General features: G+C 37.4%; 1 protein-coding gene across 1 annotated transcript in view; it reads left to right on the top strand.

Annotated features, from left to right (window-relative positions):
- Positions 1-272: 272 nt before the first annotated feature.
- Positions 273-6000, top strand: part of LOC126457905 (E3 ubiquitin-protein ligase Su(dx)) — a 129509-nt gene continuing 123781 nt past the window's right edge. Inside the window, exon 1 of the mRNA XM_050094581.1 lies at positions 273-644. The gene's annotated coding sequence lies outside the window, so the exon portion shown is untranslated. The remainder of the gene's footprint in view (positions 645-6000) is intronic.

Here is a 6000-nt window from a genome sequence, read left to right as displayed (position 1 = left end):
ACAATCTGCCGACGGTCTTGATTGATAGATAAGCAGTCATATTTGAAGATGACAAACACACACACGATCAACGCACCCATGAAGGCACAATCAAATCTCGAAGTAACTAGATGTCTACCAAGTGAAATTAGCAGTCAATGCAACAAGATAAACAGTACACGCAATGAATAAATACGAGACGACTGCGAGATTGGTCAAAGAGTACCACGGCAAGATAGCACTACACGTTCTCTCTCTGGCAATCTGAACATAGTACAAAGCTCATGTATGACGTCACGAGTGGATAGTGGAAGATACCGTCGGAAGTCAAGTGGAAAAAAGTCAAAAATTTGCTGTTGAATTTTGATAATGCGTTACGTAGGGAATGTTAAGTGTAACGTAAACGACATGTAATAGAATTTGTATTCTCACAGCCTGATTAGAAAGCAATGCAAGCCAGCAGTATTTTGAAAGTAAATGTCAACACAAACGTATCCTATGTCAAACTATGTTTCGTAAAGCATTTCAGCTGATAACAGTGACGGTGATACGTTTGAAACAGTGGGATTGGCCGAAAGACAAGGTGTAAGCGAGTGGCTGTGTAAAAGCCGATGTAAAACTAAGTACTGTGTGTACTAAATGAAGGAAGACGTAAATGCAGAGAGGTAAGCACTGTTTCTCTGCTATTCCACTGGAATGTCAATATGTGTGAAGTAGTTGATAAGACTGTGGGAAATTAACTCAGTTTACCACACTGGTTGATAATCTAAATCATTCTGTGATATGAACCTCGACGCTATGGAGCGTCCGCTACATCACTTTAATTGGAAGAAACAACATACATTGACACGTTTAAAGTCGACCTCGGTTAACATTTCAAATGTTTAATAGTCGCCATCGTCACTGTACCGTTCAGGTGACCAGTGTACCAGTCTTCAAATGTTATGTTTTTCTTTTGAAGTTTTCCACCAAATAAAAAAAAAATGTTTAGTTATCTGGCATCTTTAATTCAGAACTAAACATTGTTTAAGTAAGTCACCCTAAATATTTGCAATAAGTGTTTCACAGCCCCCATGAAAACTAATGACTGATAAACATTGTTTGTTGATGATACTGATAGATGTCATTGTTGTCTAGGAATGGATATAAGACAATCCATCTGCTGTGAATTTCGTATTAAATCTCCTCAGATTTTGGTTTTCGTGATCGGTTATCCGTAACACAGGGTGAAGCTATGTTTTATACTATTTAGGTCTCATTTTTATGGGTTGGGTTCAAGGATTCGAAACTTATTTTCTTAGAGGGTACAGAACAATGCCTTGTGTACTGTGAGTCACAGTGTCAACAATCAGACTCTGTCTATTCGTCTTGTATTTAAAAATAGCAGTATTTAATAGTAGGGCCTACCTAAAGAATAGGTAATTTCAGTGCACATTCATGATGCTGAAATGATGGACTTACTCATTCTTCAGACAAACACTTTCCAAACACGTTGACATATAGTGACTGATAGCCATCTGTCTTGATGTGGCCTTTCTGTGCTGCTAATTTGATGTCACAGTATAAATCTGAAGTTACCCAAAACTAGGTTTATTATAATAATTATTGTGTTGTACTTGTGGTTGAATTCTATCTCTGCATACATATTCAGCAAACTGCTGTGCAAACCACAGCAGAGGGTACTTTGTGCTTCTGCTAGTCACACATTTTCTGTTCAATTCACAAATGGGAGGGGAGGGGGATGACATGTCTATGTGTTGAAGTAAAGCCCTGATTTCTTGTACCTTGTCTACATGGTCTTTATATAAAATGAATGTTGATGCCAGTAGAATCAATCTGCAGTCTGTCACAAAACCTGGTTGTCTAAATTTTCTCAATAAAGTTTCATGAAGAGAATGTCTTCCTCCCACCAGGGACTCCCATTTCAGTCCATGTTTCATTTTCATAACACTTGTGTTGTTGAAACATACCAGTAACAAACCTGGCAGCATGTCTCTGAATTGCTACAGTGTCAAGTATGAATTGTTGGTGATCCTAACACTTCAGCAGTTCTTGAGAATGTGTTGCACAAGTGTTCTGTACAATCAACTTATAGATGAGCTATGTTTTCCTGGAGTTCTCCCGGTAAACCAAAGTCGACCATTTGCCTTCCCTACAACCAACCTTACAAGCTAGGCCTAGTTCCATTTCATGTCATGTTGCAATAGTACATACAGATATTTAATTGATATGACTATGTGAAAGAGCATTGTACTTGTACTGTATTTGAACATTATATATAGGATTGGTTTTCTGCTTACCTGCAGCAGTTTACATTTTTCATCAGTTAGAGCATGCTGCCATTCATCATACCAAATGGAAATGCTGTCCAAGTCACTTAAAGATGATAGTGTGCTGTACACTCATTGACACAAGTTAGTTATTGGAACTACTGCATGATAATATGGAAGATAACCCTCCTTTTCCATATATACTTGTTATTTCATATGACACAGGAAATAAACTATGGCTGATTCATTGGATCCATCGTGGTATTCACCTTCCATGCTAAGGCAAACAAACAAAATCGACATGGTGGCCATGTGGGGATTTGAACCAGGATTGTTTTTGAATGTGACTCCATTGCTTTAACAGTGACACCTCTCTCAATATTCCATTTTACATATGCATCAAGAAAAAGAACACAACAATTAATTTTGAATTTACAATACTGAAAACTTGTTAGAAAACAGATTTAGAGTTTGTTTTGAAGCAGGTGTTTATATACTGTATCCTGAGGTAGAACACACACTTGCATACAAGCTTCATGTCTACTGTGTCAGTGAACAAATTTCCTCAAATCTTCATAATCTAAAAATATTATGAAAAGGGTAGCTGCTACTTATCATGTAGTGGAGATGCTGAGTCACAGATATGCACAACAAAAAGACGGTCGGAAAGTGAGCTGTCGGCCAACAATGCCTTTGTCGAATAAAAACACACCACACACGTGCAAACGCAAACACAACTCACACACATAGGACCACAGTCTCTGGCAGCTGAAGCCATAGACTGTGGTCATGTGTGTGTGAGTTGCGTTTGCGTGTGTGTGTTTTGACAAAGGCTTTCCTGGCCAAAAGCTCATTTTCCGACAGTCTCTTATCTACAACTCAGCATATCTGCTATACGGTGAGTAGCAACTATCCTTTTCATAATATTGTTACATTCCTTCAGAATGTAGAATTGTTAAATGTAGGGGGCCTGTGCCGTAAATATAAATTCCCATTACACCATTATGTGACATAAATGTGAATGGAGTAGGTGTTATTTTAAACAGTGACACATATCCAGGCAATGCACTGTATCCATGCAAGAGGAAGTAACGTGTGAAACAATCTACATCTACACTGAGCAATCTAAAATTACTAGGACAGTATGGCTGACTAGTACTTACCTCCAGGAGACAAAATTGCCAGTGCTGCAGATAATCATTAAAAAGATAGAGAAACTTTGCCCAGGTTTCTGAACTGTTAATTCCTTCTTCAAGGAGGGAAGGTTGGAAAGGAGGGGCACTTCACTCCAGCCCCATTTAGATAGGGACCTTTCAGTTGTGGGGACAAGGAGATGCAAAAATCTTCAGTCGTTTTGGAAGTGTCATTTGGCACCATATTAAAAAGACTGAATCTGTCAGACTAATTCCTGCAGATAGTATAACAGAGCAATTCAGATAGGAATCGTGCCACAGATAGTGAGCAATTCATTACAGCTAAATTGCAGAATCCAGATTGATAGTATTTCTACTTTTACCTATGTGGGTAATGTAGGCCTAACCAAGAGAGCTGGCACAGTGATAAGATACATATCTCGCACCTGGGAGGTGCAAGATAAGTCTTTTTAAAGACAGACATGTTCTTTTGTATTAGGGAAGCCACCAGGCTTCAGAATCAGAAATGACACTTGCATCAACCACAGCAAGAGTATACTTTCCTTGAATATGTGCTGAAAGGATAATTTTTGTGTATTCTTTTGGAGTCTAAAGATTGGATTAGATTTAGTTTTTGTTACATAGACCCAAAAATAAGATGATTCTCTTGGGTGTGGAACATGTCAGAAAGTATAACAAAAAAAACTTAAATGTAATACTTACTACCCGATCATTTATCAAGAGATTGTCAAAGTGGTTGAATACATTACAGCAAACTGGAAATGCCAATATTTACAGACTTAATGCACTGTCAGATTGAAATATTGTTATGCACCTTTAATAAATTTATCATACACAAAATATTGACTGTTGTGGCCAAGTACTGTCAAAACTCTGTTGGTTTTCCTGGTTACCTTCTTTATTAATACAAATTGTCAGATGGGACGTAGGAGTCACCCATTACAGGCAAGTAACGGCATAAAAATTTGAAACTCCCAGTATCTATAAGTGACAGAAGGAATCTTACCATTGAAAGATTCCGATCTGTGCAGGGCAAACGTCTGAAAACAAGTATGATCACTGTCAATATAGGAGTAACTTCATTACAACCCTGTTTTGCTTGACCTCTGTTGGAAAAATGGAGACAAGGATTTCATGTTTTTAAGTTACAGATATTAAACACATTTACCCAAAGTTGTCTGTTAAAAACATTTCTTGAACAGGAATTTGTGGCAGTGGGAGATTTTGCATGAAATCAAAAGAAATGGCTGCTACATGTTCTTCACTTCTGCTTCTTATTTCAATTACATTGATTTCCTGCTAATTTGTTTGCTTCTCCTTTTGTGCACTAAAAGTGTCACCACTGGTCCCTTTGCTGCATCATTTAAGTGAGGATTCTTTATTTTGACATTCAGTTTCTCACATTTAAAATATGTGTGTATTTGTGGCCTCCAATGAGAAGTTGCCATGGAAGTACTTTGCATGGTATTTGTGTGTTATTTTACTTGTTGGATAATTCTGTTTGGAAAGAGAATGCATGACTTTCACTGTAAGGCTAGAATTGAGGTTGGCTATATCTCTTACTACACATTGAGTCCCTTTGTAGGAAATGACAAGATGTGATATGGATTTTAAGCAGTTCTCCTCGTGAGACAGCTTTTGGATTTGAAGTTTTACCTCTCTCATCCATTGGTGACTTACTAGCAGCCATTTTGAGTTTACAAAGTTGCTCAACACATTGCTTTGTTTTTCTCAACAAACTGATAAACACAGATTTTCAAATCTTTTTATGAATACCATTAGCCACAACATGGTACAGAAATGTACAGCATTTTGGATTGCCTCGTTAGTGGATTCGTTGTCTTTTAACTGGTATCCAGTCAATTCAAATAAACATCTTTTGCATTTTTGTTTATTCCATGGAACAAACATTGCTTACAGTACCTGTCTGTGCGATACCATCTGTGCCTGCAAAGAATTACTGATGACATCTGCAAAAATAAACTAAATAATTGTTTGCTTTAAATTAAACTCCAAGCTGTCAAGTACACAGGAATACAATCAAATGCAAGTGCCAGTTTCCTATCATTGAGTTATTGTTGTACTGTACTGACTTATAGTTGAAAAGAAAGTATTTTCAAATTAAATTTAAGATCATATATCATACCATTTCCTACAACCTAGATATCTCTGTGTCGTGATGACTGGGTGTTGTGTGATGTCCTTAGGTTAGTTAGGTTTAAGTAGTTCTAAGTTCTAGGGGACTGATGACCATACATGTTAAGTCCCATAGTGCTCAGAGCCATTTGAGTCTACAACCTAGATATAATTACTTGCATTACTCTCCTGTTTTAACTGCAGATATGAATTTCCCCATATGATTTACCTGAGCTGAGCTTTTAATTTTTGCAGTTTTAATTATCTGTCATTTACAAAGCTCAGTATTTCCTACACCACATTGTTTCTTGGGTTTCGGAAATACCTCCTCCACTGCAGCACCCATTTTTCGACAGTTGTTCTAGCATTAGGCAGAGGAAAGAAAGCTGTGTCATGGATGAAAAACAACAACATGTGATATTCTGTTACAAGTGTGTCATTTGATAAAGGTGACAGTTCTG

This window comes from Schistocerca serialis, chromosome 2, assembly GCF_023864345.2.
Source record: "Schistocerca serialis cubense isolate TAMUIC-IGC-003099 chromosome 2, iqSchSeri2.2, whole genome shotgun sequence".
In the NCBI taxonomy this organism is placed as follows: Eukaryota; Metazoa; Arthropoda; class Insecta; order Orthoptera; family Acrididae; genus Schistocerca; species Schistocerca serialis.
This window is presented reverse-complemented; position numbering and strand designations above follow the sequence as displayed.